Source organism: Trachypithecus francoisi, unplaced genomic scaffold (genome assembly GCF_009764315.1).
Source record: "Trachypithecus francoisi isolate TF-2019V2 unplaced genomic scaffold, Tfra_2.0 Lachesis_group7, whole genome shotgun sequence".
Lineage (NCBI taxonomy): Eukaryota > Metazoa > Chordata > Mammalia > Primates > Cercopithecidae > Trachypithecus > Trachypithecus francoisi.
Genome location: NW_022681472.1, coordinates 75,529,725 through 75,551,592, shown reverse-complemented (window position 1 = coordinate 75,551,592; position 21,868 = coordinate 75,529,725). Strand labels below are relative to the sequence as shown.

Sequence of the window (21,868 nt, the reverse complement as noted above, 5' to 3'; positions counted from 1 at the left end):
AGGAATGATTGTGGGGACAGATTTCTTGCACAAAAAAATGTATCTTTTAAGATTTAATTTGTATGGCTATTTGAATGTGCAGTAATAAAAAGAAGTAGAAATACACACATAGAAGAAGTAACTTCAGAGCCTTCACAAAACCCTCCTGTCTGAAAGGATATCCTCTACCCAGTTGTCGTGTCAGAAATTCCTTCCTTAGTAATTAATATCCTTGCGTAGTTTTTTTTTTTAGGTGTCATCTTAATGTGGACAACATTCATCACATATCAGATTTTGTCACATATCAGATTTCATCAAAATTGAGTTTGTCTTTTCACATTTACTCCCCCTTCTTCCCTCTCCTGAGATAACTTAACGTCCTCACTCCACTCTTTTTTTTTTTTTTTTTTTTTTGAGACGGAGTCTCGCTCTGTCGCCCAGGCTGGCATCTAGTGGCTGGATCTCAGCTCACTGCAAGCTCCGCCTCCCGGGTTCGGGTTCACGCCATTCTCCTGCCTCAGCCTCCCGAGTAGCTGGGACTACAGGCGCCGCCACCTCGCCCGGCTAGTTTTTTGTATTTTTTTAGTAGAGACGGGGTTTCACCATGTTAGCCAGGATGGTCTCGATCTCCTGACCTCATGATCTGCCCGTCTCGGCCTCCCAAAGTGCTGGGATTACAGGCTTGAGCCACCGCGCCTGGCCACTCCACTCTTTACTTAAGCACTGAATCTCACTTCATTCTCTCTCCTTCATCAGAACTTCTCCATTCTGTGACTCTCTGTTCCTTGATACCTTGTTCTCTAAAGTTGACAGTGGGTGATCACAGGTCAGTTATCAGATGGAATCCTTTAGCCGTAGATAATACGATTTTTCTGCTTCTTAGAAGACAGTGTCATAATAGTTAAGCAGCAGGCTGATTGTATGTGTTTTCATCACCTGAATTGTAGTATATCCAGATGGAGGGTAGTTTGGGGGAGGGGGATTCTTTTAGATTCTGCAGGAGCTTTTCCCCATACTTAAATCACGGTTTCCCTTCCTAATGCATAAAGCTGATTCTGCTTGGAAGAGGGAAGCCGGCCTTTCATTTTCCACCTGACACCTCATGATAGATGGAAATGTCCCTTCCTCTTCTCTATCTCTCAGCATCCTTCTTCTCTGAACAAATGAGCATTCGTGACCCTTGGTGAGTCAATTTCATTTAAACAGAAGGCCAGATACACCCCAGTGTATTCAATTATTTTATCATCAATTCCCTTTTCGGCAGCATCTTTCTCCCAAGAGTCAGAGATCACTTTACAAACTGTATTGGCAACATTATTGCAAGTCAGAGCACAGTGACCTGCATCTGAGGACAGTGATTTAAGAGACAGTGAATATGAAAAGACAAATTTGATTTCGATGAATGAATGATAAGAATTTTGTGTGTTATCAACATAAGGTGACACCTAGAGAAACCAGTTCAACAAGTACATCACCAGTGAAGGAATTTCAGGCAAGTCAGTTGGTGTTGGGGCAGTTAGGAGCTCAGCAATTCATTTCACACTCTCCATCAAATGATTAATTACACAAATGCACTAATTCAAGATACTTGTTGAGCTTTTGCTATCGCCAGACCCTGGGCACAGGGTGCTGGAGATACAAAGGTTTAAGTGAATAAATGAAGGAAGCTGGCAATGGTGAAAAGGAAGGAATGAAGGAAGGAAGGGAAGGAGGGAGGGAAGCAAGGAGGGAGGGAAGGAGGGATGGAGGGAGGGATTGTTAGCTTTAGTAATTGAATAATTTGTCTCTGACAGGAAGGGCTGGCCTTGCAAGCTCAACCAAGCTTTCTTAAGACTTCTCAATAATTAAAATAATTGAGCTATATGACTAAAAATTTGCAAGTGGAAATTTCTGTTCATGTTCTGTGATTGCTATAGGTTTATAAAGCAAAAACTTTAAAACTTAGAAAGAACCATGTTATGGCTTTGAGTCAAAGACTTGGACAGTTTTTTCACCTGAAAAAACAGAACCTAGACGCATGAGGAGTTAGGTAAGTTCACAGGAATTACCAGGCAGGAACTCCGAGAGCAGCACAGACCTTTCTGTACTAATGTTTCAAGCCAACCCACATATTGCAGTCGCTGAGCCGCCTAGACTTCCAGCGGAAATGTAAAGACGAGAAAGATATTTGGCTTCTAACTTCCCCTGAGTCTGTTTCAGTTTCCTTTTTTGCAAACGTTTATCAACAGTTGTTCATAAGACTTTCTCAATAACCAAAAAACGCAACAGGCAGCCAGAAGAGATGGCCTCTTCACAGCATACAGATAGCCACAAAACACCACCAGAAAAAAATAGAATAAGACACATCAGGTAGATGCATAGAGGGGCTGTAGTGGTTTATGCTGAGTATATTGATCCAACTCCTAGACATGGAAAAATCAACATATTTAAGTAGCCTCCGTAAAATAAGTTGACTTTTCAGTAAGCAGTTTGGCCAACTGCTAGTGTACAGTGAAAGGAATAATTTAAGATTTAACCTTGGCCACAACTCGATTCTGCAAACATGTACAGAAGAAAGAGAATGCTTTTCCTTTCCTTTTTACTGCCTCCTGCAATCAGTGGTTTGCCCAAGCAAATTTTAAAAATGGGAGAAAACAGGTCTTTGGAAGAACTAGTTAGAAATAGGCTACAGCCAGACCTCCTAACTAATCCGTTGAAGGATGCCTTCTCATTCTTTTCCAGGCTTTCCTTTGATTCAGTGTTTGAAAAATCAGGCAAACTAGAAGATTATTATTATAACCACTGTTATAAGTCATTAAAATTTTTTATAATTTAGATTTACATGATTACTGATTCACTTGTATTATGTTCTTATTGGGTGCCAGGTGTTGTACTGCCTGTTGCCTGTATAATTACTAACAATAACAAAAATCACTGCAAGGTTGGTAGTATTCTTCCTATAATTTGTAGAAGAGAAAAATTTAGACTCAGACAAGTGCAAATGACTTACTCGAAGTCCCACAGCTGTGAAGTTGCATGGCCAGGGACGTAAATGCTTGAGTCTGTCTGGCTGCAATGCCTGGGCTATTTCTTACCACACCATGTTTAATGAAACTAGAACACTGCCCTAAACAATAAAACAAGGATATATCTTTAGTGCCATTCTAGTCTTTTGCTGGGTAATGAAGCATTAACAGCATAACCCTTGGAAGAAATTTCCATTTTTTTATTTTCCTTTGGAATTATCTGCCTTGAAGGTCCATAGTAAATTAAAGGACTTATACATTTCTTCTTCTATGGGCAGCTTTATAACACACATTTTGTATGTTATATATATTATATACTGTATTCTGGGTCCTGTGAAGTCAAAAGCCCCCTGATCCATGAATCTGGCTTTTCCAGACAGCAAATAACTTCACCATCCCTTTCCCTCTAGTCTTTACTATCCCTGCATGAGCCAGATGCTTTAGAAAACAGATCCTTTGTATTGAATTTCCACACTGCAGTTCCCAGACCACAGAAGGATGAAGACCAAATTTTTTGTATTTTGTCATCTCTATTTATGTGGATAGATATATATTTAGAACAAGTTAAAAAGGAGGGAGGAAAAAAAAAACCCACTCCAAAACAAACGACTTCCTGATCTAATACAGAGGATGCAGGAGACTTTGCCGTCAGTAGAATGGACAGGATGTCCACTGTTGCCACAACAGAGCTTATTTGAGTAGAGTCAAACTAATTTATCTGAGAGGATGCCTGGTTGCACAAGAGAAAGGGGAGTGAAAGGTTTGAGTTATTTAGAAAAGCAAACAGTTATTCTTTGGCAGGCATCAAACACTTTAACTCTGGCAAACAAGTCCTTTCAAGAGCTCATCACATGGAAAATAACTAGCAATGCATAATGTATCTTTTCTATGAGGAAACAGTAGAGGAAGAAAGAAGAAAAAAATAATTTTTATATCTACCCAGAGACAACCATGTTTAAAAATTAGTACATTGTTCTAGATTATTTTGTGTGTATATACATATGTGTGTATGGGCATGCCTTTTTTTACATTTTAATTTTAAATTTATGTTAAGTTCATGGGTGCATAGGCAGGTTTGTTTTATAGGTAAACTTGTGTCATGGGGTTTGCTGTACAGATTATTTCTTCACCCAGGTATTAAGCCTAGTAACCATTAGTTACTTCTTCTGACCCTCTCCTTCCTCCCACTCTCCACCCTCCCAAAGGCCCCAGTATGTGCTGTTCTCCTCTGTGTGTCCATGTGTTCTCATTTAGTTCCCATTTATAAGTGAGAACATGGGCTGGGTGTGATGGCTCATGCCTGTAATCCCCGCACTTTCGGAGGCTGAGGTGGGCGGATCAGTCGAGGTCAGGAGTTTGAGACCAGCTTGGCCAACATGGTGAAACCCCGTCTCTCCTAAAAATACAAGAATGAGCCAGGCATGGTGGTGCACACCTGTAGTCCTAGCTACTCAGGAGGCTGAGGTGTGAGAGTCGCTTGAACCCAGGAGACGGAGGTTGCAGTGAGCCAAGATTGTGCCATTGCACTCCAGCCTGTATGACAGAGCAAGACCCTGTCTCAAAAATAAATCAATAAATAAGTGAGAACATGCAGTATTTGGTTTTCTGTTCCTGCATTAGTTTGCTAAGGATAATGGCCTTCAACTCCATCCATGTCCCTGCAAGGGCCATGATCTCATTCTTTTTCATGGCTGCATAGTATTCCATGGTGTATATGGGGTATGCCTATTTAAAAAATAATAATAAATAAGACCATATGATATATTCTGTATTTTAACCTGCTTTTTTTTTTCTTTTTACTTAAAAATACACTGTGGACATTTTTCTCTGAAAAAACAATTCATTGCTTCTGAGTATTCTGTGCCTAGATCTACAACAATTGTTGGCTGTGCATGTTGCTTCCTATTACAAACCATTCATAATGGCATCCTTGTGACTCACTGAACCCTTGTTCACTGCACTCCAGCCTGAGTCCACTGACTTCCTTAGGATAAATTAATTAAAGCTGCAATTAAACACCATGCACATTTTCAAGATGATTAAACTGTCCCTGGAAACATGGTTTCAGTCTATAGCCTGAATATAGGAAATGCCATTTCTCCCATCTCCAGTAATACTGAATATTTATGATACTGAATAACGAATAACAGAAAGAAATCATTATTTTGAAAGCTGCCTGTCTATTCATCTTGATATCATAGTAAATGGCACAATTAATCTTAAGGAAAGACTGTAAGTTTTATTTAGAAAAATGGGCCGGGCGCGGTGGCTCAAGCCTGTAATCCCAGCACTTTGGGAGGCCGAGACGGGCGGATCACGAGGTCAGGAGATCGAGACCATCCTGGCTAACATGGTGAAACCCCGTCTCTACCAAAAATACAAAAAACTAGCCGGGCGAGGTGGCGGGCGCCTGTAGTGCCAGCTACTCGGGAGGCTGAGGCAGGAGAATGGCGTGAACCCGGGAGGCGGAGCTTGCAGTGAGCCGAGATTGCGGCACTGCACTCCAGTCTGGGCGACAGAGCGAGACTCCGCCTCAAAAAAAAAAAAAAAGAAAAAGAAAAATGCCCGCTTGGCTTATTTAGATGTGAACAGCTAAAGCTGGGGTAGGTAAATTTTTTCCGTAAAGAGCCAAAGAGTAAATATTTTAGGCTTTGTGGGTTATAAGATCTCTATTGCAGCCACAGTTGACCCTTGAACAACATGGGGCTTGGGGCAGTGATCTCTGCACTATTGAAAATTCCCATGTAACTTTTGACTTCCCATTCACTTAACCACTAATAGCCTGCTATTGACCAAAGCCTTACCAATAGCATAATCAATTAACATTTATTTTGTATGTTATATATATTATATACTGTATTTTTACAATGAAGTAAGCTAGAGAAAAAATGTTATTAAGAAAATCATATGGAAGAGAAAATATATTTACTATCATTAAATGAAAGTAGATCATCATGCAGGTCTCCATCCTCGTCATCTTCATGTTGAGTAGGCTGACGAGGAGGAGGAAGAAGAGGGGTTGGTGTTGCTGTATTGGGGTGGCAGAGATGAAAGAAAGTCCAAGTATAAGTGAACCTATGCAGTTCAAACCTATGTCAAGGCTCAACTCTGCTCAACTATGCAGTGGCACCAAGCCTTCGTGGATAATGAGTGTGCCTGTGTTCCAATAAAACTTTATTTACAAACACAGGTGGATTGAACCCACAGAGCTGGGGTGCACCAACCCCTGGGATAGACTACTGGGCATGGTCTGTAAGGATTAGATTCAGACCAAAACAGAGCAATAATAGGGTACATGATGGAGTAACTCTTGGGAGGAGAGGCAGCAGTTAGAGGCAGTAAAGATACGGGGGCAGTGGGACAGGACTTTGGGGTGAGAGAAAGTGTCCAGCGTCATGGCAGCTGGTAAGGATTACAGAAAAAACCTTCCAGAGAGAAATTCCCTATGGTGTGGGTGGGTGGCTGAAGAAATTCAGCTGAGGAATTGCATCATGTCTAAAATTAATTTCAAGATATTTCCTGTTTTGCTCCAAATAGGAGTTCTCTTCCATGTTTCTAAAGCCTTCAGTAAAATGTTACTGACGAATGAGGGAGCTAGGAAGGGCTCCTCCCATGGAGTAGGTGGAAAGAGAAACATCCCCAGGAGGCGTCATGGTGAATGGGGTGTCTGAGAATTAACCTCGGTGAGAGAATCCAGACAAACTGTGACAGGAGAATGTAATTCTGCTTCTTTTCTGGAATTTTCTGAAGTCCCCCGGGGAATGCTGGCTTCTCTCCATCTGTAGGATGGGGCTATATCAGGCAAGGTTCTGGCAGGAAATGGATGGAGTGCTGGAGTAGAGGTGTGACCCAGGTTAGGTAACCAACCACGATGGGGATGATGTCAGGGACTAGTGACAGTGGGGAGCCATCAGCACCCCAAGCATGGGAGGCCAGAGAGGGAGATGCATCACCAGGGGCTGATGAAAGCTGCAGGCAGTGAAGACGCTCCACTCTGCCCCACTGCTAACACTTGTAGCTCTGTGCAGCCAAGACCAGAGAGGACACGTAGCTGGAAAGGACAGTTAAAATAACCACTGAGATCTCTTTTTATTCCACGTTTGTTCTTCTCCCTATGGTCCTAATGTCTGGACCAAATAGAAGTCAGAGGACAAGTGAGACTGGTTAATGGAGCCCACAGAGGTCAGTCTCTTAGGACATCAAGAAAGACGATGGATTTTGGGGCAAGAAGGTGTCATGGAGAGTAACCAGTCATTTTATTTGGATAATAAAAGAAAGCTGTGGAACTTGGGGTATCTATATTATTAAAATCTACCAAATTATGGTATTATATTATTTCATGTAATATATGATTGTATTATTATTTTTAATGTGGCAACAATATTAGGTGCTTTGGACATAGAGGAAGAGACAGCAATACAAATACAAATCATACAAATGTGATTTGCAGTTGCTGCTTGTTTTGGTTTTAGGAGTCTGAAATATTCTCCAGTTTAATCCATGTGTAGTATCTATTCAAAGTTTCTTTTGTCCAGAAAAACCCTACCAACACTTAAAAATAATAAAATATTAAAATAGAAGGAAAAATGAGTCCCACTGAGTTCCTCTGCAATTATAGCAATACTTCATATTCACTGGTAAAAATGAAGTTGAATTTATGCCACGTCAAACATACTAAGAGTAACTGAAAGGTTTGCATTTGTATTGTGAGGGGGTGAGAATGATCCATCTTCTGCAGATGAATCAGCTTCCAGGGTTGGTGGAGGGGCTACGACAAGTGACAGCTTGTGATTGTTTTCTTGTGGAGCTCAAGGAATCTTTGTACATTTTTCTGTTGCAGCAAATTGCATTGCTGACATTGACCTTCATTTGCTTAAATGGATGCATTAGTTTTTAGAAAGAAATGAGAGGTGCTAGTTAATTTTTAGTGTAAGAGATGTAGACGCACTCTTCCAAGGATTGATTTAATCAGCTTCTCTTCCCAGTGGAACTGGAAATAAATCGAAGTGAAGACCTGATTTTCCCATCCCATTACCTTCTTGTATGAGGGATTCCCTTGCAAAAAAGGGTCACCCAGGCTGGAGTGCAGTGGCACAATCATAGCTCACTGCAGCCTCAAACTGCTGGGCTCGAGCGATCCTCCTGCCTCAGCCTCCCAAGTAACTGGGACCACAAGCATATGCCACCACGGCCGGCTAACTAATTTTTATTTTGTGTAGAGACAAAGTATCCTATGTTGCCCAGGCTGGTCTTGAACTCCTGGCTTCAAGCGATCCTCCTGCCTCATCTTCCCAACCTGTTAGGATTACAGGCATGGGCCACTGCACCCAGCCCCAAATTAAATTTGTATTAAAAAAAAAATGACGTTTTCTTGTATTGGGCCCTGTGATATAATGGTTGTGGGCTCTGTACTTTAGTGTGAGACACACAAGTTTAGGAAGAGATTTAGGCTATTTCATTGCCACTTGCCAACATTGTAATGATGACACCCAGAAAAACCCCACACCTCTAAAAGTGCCTCTGTCATTAGACCACCTGCTTTTTATTGAATGTTTTATTCATAGCTTGAAAGGGGGTTTTACGTTATCAGGAAACAGGGAATTACTACTTCTACCTTTGCTGCAAATCAAACTCCATTAGATTTTCATCTTCCTTCACTGATGCACAACCCTTTAAACACAGGTCTTTGCATGACCCTTTACTCAACTTTCCATTAATATAGTCCAATCACACTCGCCTGCATTGCAGATACCAGTTAACACAAGTAATGCTGGCCAGGTATCAAGAATGTCAATCAAGAAACCAAGGAAAGGGTGTTTTGTAATTACAAAACCGTGTTTTATAATTACCTCTGTGCTATGTGCAATTTCCTGACCCCAAACGATAATAAAACACAGTCATCCAATGACACAGTCAGCCAGTCTACGAAATCTATGTCCTTTGAAGATGAAACTTGCCTAAGATTGTCCTCACATATTTAGGCTCTACCAATCAGAAGTTTCCTTGTGGAACAACTGAGCAGAAAAACCCATAAAGAAGAATTTCTGTTCTATAGTAGTCACTGACTTGCTTTCAGAGAAATGGTAGTCCCTGTGGTGGCCTCTAAAGGTCCTCCAGAGAGCTCCCTGTAGTAGACTCCTACCTCACTTCACTTTTTTCTAAAAATCTTACTTTTGCACACTTGAAAGTCTCTGTACCTCCTCTCTTCTCATTTTCAAAAATATCAATTTTTGAAATTCATATCTGGCTTTTTGCTGGTCCCCAGGGATCACTATTGGTTCCACTTGTCCCTCCCCAACACTCCCAAGGTGTGAGTTGATCTGTCCTCCCCACTGAGACCCAGAAGAGAGCCCTGGTTTAGTGTTTAGAGATGCATGCAGTGTTTAGCACCTTCTTTGTGTAAACTTCCCTATCTAAAAACTACCTATCAGTCTGTTAATTTCTGGAAAGAGGAAGGAAATGTCTTACTTATTATAAAGAGGCATATTCATGATTCCAATCTGTAAAGGGACCATTTAAATAAAGCTCCTGAGAGGAACAGCTGAATGAAACGCTGCACATATGTCTTAGAAGAGTTCACCAATGTGAAAGGTGGAGAACTTATGCTGTACCCTCAACTGTAGGAGGAAGCTCAGCAAGCTGTCCTGAGCTGAGACAGGGATGCTCAGGTGCCATCCTGTGACTCGATCTTTTTGCTTCCTGTAAGAAATAAATCATAAATAAATCACCTCAGACAAATCTGATGCTTTCAGTTGCTTACATCCTCCAGAACAGGCGAGCCAGTCTCCTGGCTCAGTAACTTATCCCTGAGTCATTCTGGGTTGGTACACTTTTACCAATATTTCATGAAGATTCTTTTTATTGCTTTTTGAATCAATGGAACACAACATCCAAGATAATCAAGAAAATCTTTTTCAAAGGCACGGCTTTCTACCTCAAAATGGTTTTACTTAAGCCAGGGGCCATAAGATGGCAGGCAGTGCTTTGCTTGGCTGTCAGAGGAATTGACTTTTCTTTTTAAGTTGAACGTCTTTGCTTCTGTTCTCCTGTTTTCATGGGCCCTATTATTTCCTACAGTTGTTCATCCAGCCCATTCACATGTGTATTCCACCCGCCCATCCCCTAGGGATTGAACTTTTACTTTCTCAACGCTGTTTAGAAAACACAATATTTATATGGCTATTTCTGTTTCCCTTACACATACCCTACCTCAACACTGACCCTGGAATACTTTGGAGAACAGAGTTGAAGGCTTTGCGTCTTCAACTCATACAGTCTTTATGGCATACCTTCTCCCCACTTTCTCCTCTTCCTTCTCTATTTCTCCTTCTTCTCCTTATTTTTCTTTTTCACAACCTTTAAAAATGTAAAAACTATTCTTAGCATGTAGGTCCTACAAAAATAGGCCAAGAGCCAGATTGGCTATAGTTTGCTGACCACTGATATAGAGAAATGAAAGTTGAGAAGACACTTAGATTCATGTTTTAAAAAATTAGGAGGGGGTAAAATACCATACTTCTTGGGTGTTTGTTTGTGTATGTGTTTGTTTGTTTTGAGAGGGAGTCTGGCTCTGTCACCCAGGTGGGAGTGCAGTGGCGTGATCTTAGCTCACTGCAACCTCTGCCTCCCAAGTTCAAGCAATTCTCCCACCTCAACCCCCCGAGTAGCTGGGACTACAGGGGCTGGCCACTGAACCCAGCTAATTTTGTATTTTTAGTAGAGACAGGGTTTCGCCATGTTGGCCAGGCTGGTCTTGAACTCCCAAATCCAGGTGATCTGCCCACCTTGGCCTCCCAAAGTGCTGGGATTACAGGTATGAGCCACCACACCTGGCCTCAAAACACTATACTTCTAACCACATATATCTGAGTCTGAATTCATAGAACATGAATCAAAATTGCCTAGAAATGCTTAAAACAAAGAAAGAAAATCAATGACTAGTTGCCATGAAGACTTAGTAAACTTGGACATGAATCTCTAATATGATCATGTGAGGTTTATGTCTCATCCGAAAGGAAGAGAGCTGTATAAAGTAGAAGTGAATACACTGGACACCAAGAAGATGCATCCTTCTGTGCAAACTCACTGCCTGACATTAGGGTGTGGACAGGACTGATGTGATGTTATCGTGCTAGTGATTAAAATCACGGACTATGGGATCAATTCCTTGCTCAACCACTGGCTAGCTGGGATGTAACCAGTCTTAAGTTCTGTGGGCTTCAGTTTCTACATCGGTGAAATGGCTGTCGTCATTGTGACCACTTCCTAGTGGTTGTGTGCTGTTGAGAAGATTAAAAATGCTTGATACATTTGGGTAACAGAATGTGTTAAAGTTTTTTCTTTTTCTTTTTCATGTGCTGTAAAAAAAAAAAAAAAAAAGTGATTTAAAAAAAAGAAGAAGAAAATAAAAGAACTGTGTTTGGATGTGCCTACAGGCCGCCCATCATTCTCTCTTCCGGACAAAGTCTAAATCAGTTTTTCCATTTGGGCCAGAGCTTCCTATTTGCTGCTATGGAGACTGTTGTGGAATGCCTGGAGCTGCTTAACATAAGGCTTAATTGCCTATGGCCTGTGAGCCAGTTCCAGTTCCCCACCTCTTTTTTCTTTATTTACCTAGGAGTTAGGCTGTGTTGATTGTTTGCTGTAACTGTGGATGTCAGAAGCTAAAATTTCTTCCGGCATCCTCTTTTCTTTTACCTCAAGTGCTTAAAATATGCCTGACAGATAGAAATGCTCCGTAAATATTAGTTATTATTATTGTGATTACTCTTTTTGTTTTACTGCAAAATCAGTGGAAGGAAATTGATAATTTTCTTCTGAGAGATCATATTCTAGAAGAAAGATGCCACAGTGCTGGAGGATCTGAACCTGGATGCTTCATTCTATATAAAATATAACATGTGCCAAGTTCTTGAGTGTGTCAGCTTCATGGCTCAGAAGGTGGAGGAAGAGATGAAGGCAGCAGCTGCTATGGACCATCTTGTCTTCAGCCAAATACATAAGAGGTGCATCACTTTTCTTCCAGCTGTCCTCCTGTCACTAAAATTAAAGAATCTAAGTATCCACCCTCTGGCAAAAACAGATCATGGAAAAGAAGCAAGTAACTGCTTTCCTACTGAATTTCTCTTAGGGCCACTGACTGATTTCCCCTGAGTATAGATGGGTTACTCCAAGAACATGGGGTCATGTATGGCTGTGTCATTTTTAATCATGCCAGCTCTGACTCTTCCATTAAGTTTGTAATTTGAATATGCCACATGGTATTTATGATCTTCCTCTTCCTCACCAATAAAATGGGAGTAATAGCGACACTTCCCCACCTGGGCAGAAGGCAAAAATGTAAAGAAGAGTTAAAAAGCACTCCCCAAGCCCAAGTGCTTTGTAAATATTTAATACTTACTGAGTAGTTGAGGTAAATGTCAGGAGAGTGTGGAGCCCACCATGAATCTTTTTGTTATGACAGCTCTTTAGATGTGTTTAATTCCCCAGTCCAAACACAGGGAACCCTGCACTTTTCTGACCATTTCCCCTTGTCTTATTTTCCTGCTTCTACTATGCCTGAATATTTCCCATCTACCATTAAATGACAGTTCATTCGAATTCCTCTACAAAAAATACTTTTAGTTTATTAGGATCCTTGATGGGCTGCTCTCCACTTTGAGTTCCTAAATGCTTGTACAGAAAAACTTAGGTTTCTTGGGAAATTCCCTTTCTGGACAAAAACACCTCTTTGTATTTGAAGAGGACTGAATGCCATTGTCTGAGAACAACCCCCATTGTTGGAAGTCCTCGCTTCTCATTAGGCTAGCTCATTTCCACAGAAAGGCTCAAATAATTTTCTTTCAACTTCACAACCCTACTGGGCCCTTGAAACTAAGCAGATTTTGCACTGTTCCCCTGATGAAGGTTTGCTGGTTGATAGGAGGGGTCTAGGTAAATTGAGTATAAATAAATGGGTAAAAAAGAAAAGCCTTTTAAATAATGCATTGGGGTTTTCCCAGAGTAACTCTGTTTTCTCTTGAAATTACTAGAGTTTTTCAGTAAACATTTGCCTGGATACATTTTCACAGAGGAGTTTGCCACATTCTGAGGACCTCATTGGCTCCCACTGTTCATTGCTTTGCCCATCTCACACCCACTTCAACTGTCAAACAGAAGAACAATTCTTATTAACAGTGATTTGCTTTGCAGTTTTAGTTATTTCTAAATTACAAACATGGTTGATGACTGAAGTTGTTTTAGTGACTGTTTATTGGAACAGAGCAGAGAATAGATTCAGGAATTCTTCAGGCTGCCACATGTATGGTGAAAAATAGAAATAAAAACCATGCCATTTTGCTTAAAAAGAAAAATCCCCAGAAACCTTAATGGTGATACATGCAATCTGAGGTTAGATAGCTTATATTTGTATTGTGCTTTGCAATTTTCTTAGGACTTTTTTGTACATTATCTTCTCAGCTTTAAAGTACTGGTTTTGAGGTTTTTGGTTGATGACCTCCAGTAATAGCTGTAGAAGACAGAGCTAGGATGGATGATTGTGAGTTATAGGGAGGAACATTGTTACATTAGGAAGGAAGGAGGAAGGAAGGAAGGAAGGAAGGAAGGAAGGAAGGAAGGAAGGAAGGAAGGGAGGGAAAAGGTCAATCACTCAGCCTCTCTAAGACTTGCTTTTCTTTTCTAAAACGTGAAGAGAATAATAATTCTTACCCTATCTGTCCCATAAGGTCTTGGATCACCTGCAGTAGACTCTACATTAAAGTATTGCTTCATCCAAAGAGTACTTTAGAAGTTTTAGTGGGTGTTATTGCTTACATGATTATGACTCAGGAAAAGTTGATGTCTTCGTCTGTTCAGGATGCCCTAACAAAATATCATAAACTGTGTAGCTTATATATAACAGAAATTTGTTTCTCATGATTCTGGAGGCCGTGAAGTCCAAAGCAGATTTGGTGTCTGGTGAGGGCCCACTTATGGTTCATAGAAGGTGTCTTCTTGCTGTGTCCTCATAGAAGGGGGAAGCACTCTCTCTCAGGCCTCTTTTATAACAGTACTAATCTCATTCATGAGAGTTCTGTCCCTATGACCTAGTCAACTCTCAAAGGCCCCCATCTCCTACTACTATCACCCTGGGAGTTAGGATTTCAATATATGAATTTGGGGAGGACACAAACATTCAGACCATAGCAGTTGGTCCACCCAAGATTGTTTCATTCACTGGCCTACTGTGCTATAAAGTTCCCACTTTGGGAAGATAACACATGAACTCTATAGCATTTATGAACATATCAACTGGATTGGCTCAGCCACTTATGTATTGCCTTCTTAGGAGACCTAATAAAAGTGAAAACTAGGATTATATATTATGACAATTGAAAGGGGTGGATAAAAGCTCTGAATTGGAGGATAACAGAAAAGAAATGAGGATTGCATTGCAAGGTAGGTGGAGAGCATGCTGAAGCCAGACTTCACCAAGACATACCTTGACATGGCTGGCCCCAGGTTTGCCCTCAGCCATACAAACCAATAGCTGCTGTGTTCTCCTAAGTGACTTCTGAACTCTAATCTCTGCATATTGCTTGTGATTAGATCTTTCTGAGCTTGTTTTGGTTTTCATTTTCTTTTTTTTTTTTTTTTTTTTTTTTGAGGCGGAGTCTCGCTCTGTCGCCCGGACTGGAGTGCAGTGGCTGGATCTCAGCTCACTGCAAGCTCCGCCTCCCGGGTTCACACCATTCTCCTGCCTCAGCCTCCCGAGTAGCTGGGACTACAGGCGCCTGCCACCTCGCCCGGCTAGATTTTGTATTTTTGGTAGAGACGGGGTTTCACCATGTTAGCCAGGATGGTCTCGATCTCCTGACCTCGTGATCCGCCCGTCTCAGCCTCCCAAAGTGCTGGGATTACAGGCTTGAGCCACCGCGCCCGGCCGGTTTTCATTTTCTTCTGTCAAAAATTGCTAGTTCATAAGATATGTCAGAGTTGGACACAAATTGCTTTTCTTTCCTCTTAGAAAATGCCAATGGAAGGAACATATACTACACAGCCATGAGATTTCTTTGAACTAAGAACAAATATCTAGCTGTCTATCACTTCTTTGGTGCTTCATAGTCGACAAAGTGATTTTTCATGCTGTATATAATTTATTTAGTGCATTAACTCTGAAGTAGGTAACCCCAGTATTTTTAGGAAAATGAAGGTAATACATACCTACCTTGCAAGGTTGAGAGGATTAAATGAGACATTTGTAAGCAACTTTTCACAGCCCCCTGGCATAGAGAAAAGTCTTATTTTTAATAACCATATTTTATGGATGAAGAAACAAATTCAAAGGATGTGTGATACGTTCAACGTCACAGAACAAGTTGAAGATGGATCTATCACTTGGACTGCTGCTCCACCGTGCTAACATCATGTTGATGAACAGTCAAACCATTTGATATTTAAGTTTAAATTCCATGTTTCAAACTGTTGAGAAAGAAAGTGAGAGAAAGAAGGAAAGAGAGTGATGGAGAGAGAGAGGACTTTAAGAACATTGAAGGGCTAAGACACAGGTAAGACATGTTGAATACCTCACCCAGGGGTGATTAGGATATCACGTAAAAATGATGTGTGCCTGTGGCTCAGGTGTGGTTATGTAATCGAAAGGGCTGTGGGAATGAAATGCATTTAATTTTCCTCTAGCTCCCTGCTTCTAAGGCTTCAGTGTTTGAGTTCTGCCACACCAGCCTTTGCATATTAATAGATGGTTGACAATCCCTGGGGAGCTCAGGGTGAGGGAGAGGTCCTCTGCAATAAAATCCAAGCTGATTCAGTGGAAGATATTTGTGAAGCCTTTTTTTATATCTACTTTGCTTCTAGACCTCCCAGCATACATCACGGAAATGTTATTTCCAGCAACTGAAGCTTTGATCTCCAGCAAAACCAGCTCTTGATAGAATTCGGCAGTAAGCGGGTTCATGGTCATTGGCTCCTTGTTATTCTTTTTGGCCTCCTTGCCATACTTTTAGTTCTCTTCACTGATATCTGCTTGTTGCAGAGTCTCATGTTTATCTAAGGTCTCTTCAGAATATCAACTTTTGTCCTGGCCCTTAGCTATTGTATTTCCAATTTTCCATGATTCACCAGTTGAGGGGTAAATGGTTAGGCTTTGTGTCCCAACCCAAATCTCATCTTGAATGGTAATCCCCATAATCCCCACATGTCAAGGGAGAGGTCAGGTAGAGGTAATTGAATCATGGGGACAGTTTCCCCCATGCTGTTCTCATGATAGTGAGTTCTCACCAGATCTGATGGTTTTTATGAGAGGCTCTTCCCACTGTCACTCAGCACTTCTCCTTCCTGCCGCCTTGTGAAGAAGGTGCCTTGCTTCCCCTTTGCCTTCCACCATGATTGAAAATTTCCTGAAGCCTCTCCAGCCACATTGAACTGTGAGTCAATTAAACCTCTTTCTTTTATAAATGACCCAGTCTTGGGGAGTTCTTTATAGCAGTATGAAAACAGACTAATAGAAGGGCATACTTTCAAAAGAACATAGTTTACAATAAAAATACTTGGTGAGCTATTTATTGTGAGCCACCCATGGAGCTGCTTGAACCAACCTCTTCCTGCCTCCTGCCTGTTCTTCTTCCTTCTTAGGAGAATCCAAAGATGGCTCATTTGTCCCTGGTGTATTAGTTTGCCAAGGCTACCAAAACAAAATACCACAGTCTGTGTGACTTGACCAGCAGACATTTATTTTCTCATGGTTCTGGAGGCTAGAAGTCTAAGGTCAAGATCTGGTTTCTTCTGTGGTCTCTCTCCTTGGCTGCAGACGGCTGCCTTCTTCCTGTGTCTTCACGTGGCCTTTCTCTGTGCACATATAACCTTGGTGTTTCTTTTATGTGTGTCCTAATAACCCCTTATAATAAGGACACCAACCACTCAGATTAGGGACTACCCTAATGACCTCGTTTTAACTTAATCACCTCTTTAAAGGGGCTGTCTATCTCCAAATACAGTTCAGTTCCATGGTCCTGGGGGTTAGGGCTTCAACATATAAACTTTGTAAGAGGTGGCACAATTCAGCCCATAACATCTCATCACCTTGCTCCCTTCATGTCTTGCTGCCTCCCTTTTCGGTTTCTTTGGTGTCTTGTTTTCCATTCTTCTGGTCTTATAAGGCTCCAGGATCCCCTTATGGAAGTCCCTTGTGTCATCCTCCAAGCCACTCTCCTACTGTCCTGCAAAAATTTGCTGACATTCAAGCTGTCTTTGAGGTTTGTGTAAACTTTGTGGCATTGACCTTGGGTTGTCACATGGCCATAGCCTCATCTGCTGACTTGGGCTACAGCCCTCTTCCACCAGAGCAACGACGCTTTTCTTAAGACACAAAATGGACAGACTTGTATTCTCTTTCTTTAATGCCCCTAAGTTGTTTGACTGCTTTTCCTGACTCATTCTTTCTATTTTATGTCCTCTCCCTCTTAGAACTTCACAAGTTCTTTTATGGGCTGGTTTGAAAAACAGTCGAGATGTGTTCACTTCCAAAGCTTTTTTATCCACTTATAGCCAGTCATCCTTTAACCATCTGGACCCTCTCAGAAATCTCTAGGCTGGAGGGCTCTTTTTCCTCTCAAGACTTTGCAGACAGTTAAAAGGCAGCCATCATCCGGTTTGGTGCAGGCCACATGACCTAGATGCCGCAATTATGCTCTCTTTCTGGAGGAGGTTCCAACAACCTGTGTTTCATCATGCATTGTAGGGCTTCATCCTTCTGGTTCTGGGGTAAATCCGAGGTTAAACCCTAGAATTGCCACTTAATTGTTCAATAACCCAGGAGCATTATTTTCATTGGTCTTAGACTCTTCATCTATAAAATGGTGATAATGACACCTACTTCTTAGTCTTGCTGTCAGACATGAAGTAAGGTGGCATAAAGCCTGGCACATAGCAAGCATTCAATAAATGTTAGCTTTCATGACCATTTTGCAAATAAAACTTTTTTTTTTTTTTGGAGACAGAATCTCGCTCTGTCCCTTAGACTGGAGTGCAGTGGGGCAATCTCGGCTCACTGCAACCTCTGCCTCCCGGGTTCAAGGGATTCTCTTGCCTCAGCCTCCTGAGTAGCTGGGATTATAGGTGCCCACCACCATGCCTGGCTACAATTTTTTGTATTTTTAGTAGAGACAGGGTTTCACACTATGGGCCAGGCTGGTCTCGAACTCCTGACCTCAGGTGGTCTGCCCACCTCAGCCTTCCAAAGTGCTGGGATTACAGGCATGAACCACCATGTCCGGCCTGCAAATAAAACTTCGTGACAGGCTGGAACTTCTTCGGTTATAAGCTTTCCTTCTCCTGTTTGTGCTCCTCTATTATTTGTATTAAACAAAGTACTTATTGAATATCTGTTATGTTCTAAGTACTGCATTAAGTTCTTTACATTTGTTGATCTTATTTAACTCCTCACAATAAGCCTTAAGGTTGATACTGTTACTAACAGAACTTTACAATCCTGGGAATATAGCCTTGAACAAGGCAGATATTATACACTCCTGTCAGATCTTACATTACAGTGAGAAACTCAGATGTTCAACTAATAATTACAATACAATAATTATAGCAGCCGACTCTTCCTTGAGGCAGTACCTACATCCCTCTAGTTATTACTGGATCTTGGAGTTTAAAGAGTTTGCCTTACTATTGCTAAGCACTCCATGTTGTGAAATCATATCATCAACTTTCACATTCTTTAGGAGTCTTATCAATGAAAACTCTGAAATCTTAGAGATGGAAAGAAATGGAAGGGATATGGTTGTTTGTATTTGTTAAGTCAGAGCTAATTATTTGTAATTACCTCATAAGCAGGAGACGCATATTCATGCTTTGTTCCTTCTTTTAGAAGGGACCAAATAGTTTGGAAATCTCAGACAACATCCTGATGAAAGGCAGTTGAAGAAAGAGAAATATTACTTGGTTGGCTTAATGGGACTTTGGAAAAGATCTATTGCTTGGAGTTCCAGAATCACTGAGCCTGGGCCCTGTAATTCCACAGAGCAGTGTGCTGATCATAAAACCAATGTTGTATGGAGGAAAATGACACAGACGCCTATGCGTGGACCACCAACTGCCAGCCAAGGATACCTTTCGGCGCTCTCAATTAAAAACCACAGCCAGATTTTTAACATGGATAGACCTTCTTATTCATACAAAGTGATGCCTCAAGTGTGATGACTCACTCTAGGAAGAGGAAAGAAACAGACTACTCAATGCTTTTGAAATAAATTATGTAATATTTTTACCATTTTGTGAGTGTTTGTTAGAAAGGCTATTTGTCTACCTCGTACTTGGCATATACATGATTTGTACTCCCAGTCAGGGCCTGTTGAATGAAATTAGTTTCCTTTATCAATCATCCCTGTGATGTCTGTTACATGGACTGGCATTCTGGATACTATCTAATAGCAACAGTTCTAATGAACACACTCTAATAATATTGCTCCTTGCAACAGATGTGTTTTACCCCTAAGTATAAATTCCTTAAAGCATAGACAGGCAGAGTTGGCTCATGCCTGTTATGCAGCCTATCATGTCCTTTCTTTTATTTCTTTCATTTTATTTATTTATTTTAATTTTAATTTTTTTTTTTTTTTTTGAGATGGTGTCTCATTCTGTCACCCAGGCTGAGCTGGAGTGCAGCAGCATGATCTCAGCTCACTGCAGCCTCCGCCTCCTGGGTTCAAATGATTCTCCTGCCTCAGCTTCCCAAGTAGCTGGGATTACAGGCATGCGCCAACATGCCCAGCTAATTTTTTGTATTTTTAGTAGAGACAGGTTTTCCCTATGTTGGCCAGGCTGGTCTTAAACTCCTGGTCTCAAGTGATTCGCCTACCTTGGTCTCCCAAAGTCTATCATGCCCTATTGAGTAGCCTGCAAGTGTCTCAAAGAAATGTTTATTAACTACTTATAGAATATTTATTTGTTCAAAATAGAAACGATTAACTCTTAACTGAAGTAAATGATATAATTATCTGAAGAACAGAAAGGAAATCTTTCACGCTCAAGAAGACAGAACCCACATCCTCAGAGTGAGGTTTCTGCTTTTCTGGTTAAACATGAGTATTAACTGGAAAAGTCTACTTTAAAGCATGAGCTCTGGTAGGTACAGCTAACATCATTTTGGACACCTTCGCTTTTTTTAAATCATAAACTGTAATGCTGTCTTCCTCTTGGTGGTTCAACATTACAGAAATGAGTAGAGTTAACCTACAAGTTGTAGGAAGCCGTTTGATGACAGAAAGAAACTTGAAAAAGTAGCTGATTTACCCACAAGTCCTATCAGCCCTTTGAAGAAACAAACACTGCCACAGTGCCCTGTGAAAAGTGTCAGTCATAAAGCACTTTACAAAGGTATTGTGCCTCCAACTTTTAATTTTCATACCCTCATGGAGAGATAAGCATCTTCAAAAGAGCCCAGTTGCCTTATAGGGCTTTCAAAGGAAGCTTCCGTTTTGAAACACTGCTCACTGCTTCTACATTCCCCCCATTTTCATGAAATAAAATTGGCATACTAGTCCCCTTTGCAGAAGTTATGCAGCATTTGGGAATACTGAATGTTTTCTGTTGAAGTTCATCTTAGAGAACTTAAACATTCCACAAGTCATAATCATAACCCAGAATTAAGCCCATGGTATACAGCAACAGCTGGGGTCTGGGTGATAGAGAGGAACGAGTTCTGCCATAGACATCTGCAGGTTTGGCTTCTGGTTCTGGGTCTGGTACTCACTTGCTAGGTGATTCAGGGCCAGTCTTCTCTCAGGGAGCCCCAGTTTCCTGCTCCTGCCATGTAAAATGAGCCTGATACCTGCATGATCACCAAGCTCTTTTCCTGCACTGACATCCTATGACTCCTAGCAAGGCAGGGGAGCTCACCTTTTCTAATGAAATATTAAGCAATCAGGACTAGACGCCTTGGAAGTCATCTCTTCAAGCCCAGTCCTTGCAGGCTTTCATCAGCTGGCCCAGAGAGGTCATACTGTTCCTATTGATCCTGTTTCTAATGTTTTGCCATTGACTAGCTTTCACATCTTTCACTCTCTCTGAGTCTGAAAGTAAAGAGCTGCTGCCCCTTTCTACAGAACGTGTGTGTTTCCTGTATATTGTGGTTGTATACTTTCTTTGCTCTGACTTGTGAAAAGAAAAAAAAAGAGAGAGCTAAGCATTCTTTTTCTTTTCTTTCTTCTTGAGCAAGCTGAAATAGGCAGGGTATAATTTCACTTGGGTTTATAAAATGGCAGTTTATTTATTTAACTGAGAAATACCTGTACTTTTTCTTCTTAGCTATTATTTATTTATTTAATTTTTTATTACTATATTTTTTTTAGACAGTCTCACTCTGTTGCCCAGGCTGGAGTGCCGTAGTGCAATCTTGGCTCACTGCAACCTCCGCCTTCCAGATTCAAGCAATTCTCCTGCCTCAACCTCCCGAGTAGCTGGAATTACAGGTGCCCGCCACCACACCTGGCTAATTTTTATATTTTTAGTAGAGACTGGGATTTCACCATGTTGGCCACGGTGGTCTCAAACTCCTGACCTCAACTGATCTGCCTGTCTCGGCCTCCCAAAGTGCTGGGATTACAGGTGTGAGCCACTGCGCCCGGCTGCTATTATTTATTAAGCAAACCCACAGTAAGCACTGTGCTAAACTCTCTCTCTCTAAAGATATACTATTTAAAAGGTTTAAATCACCAGGAAAAATAGGTGTTATTGTTCCCACTTACAGAAGATGAGATTAAAGTTCAAAAATATTAAGTGACTTGCTTAGGGTTACTAAGTGATGGACCTGAGATTCCGATTCATCCCAAAGATTCTAATCACAACATGTTTAAATCATTTTGAAGAGACATAAGAAGGTG

General features: G+C 41.2%; 1 protein-coding gene and 1 long non-coding RNA gene across 3 annotated transcripts in view; one reads left to right on the top strand and one right to left on the bottom strand.

The window, feature by feature from the left end:
• SNTB1 (syntrophin beta 1) overlaps nucleotides 1–21,868 on the top strand; it is a 300,877-nt gene that overhangs the window by 69,136 nt on the left and 209,873 nt on the right. The gene's annotated exons all lie outside the window — the stretch shown is intronic.
• LOC117079126 lies at nucleotides 18,474–21,264 on the bottom strand. Its single transcript, XR_004435270.1, has 2 exons — nucleotides 20,886–21,264; nucleotides 18,474–19,193 (listed from the first exon to the last, which is right to left on the bottom strand). It is a non-coding gene; the product is annotated as an uncharacterized LOC117079126 (long non-coding RNA).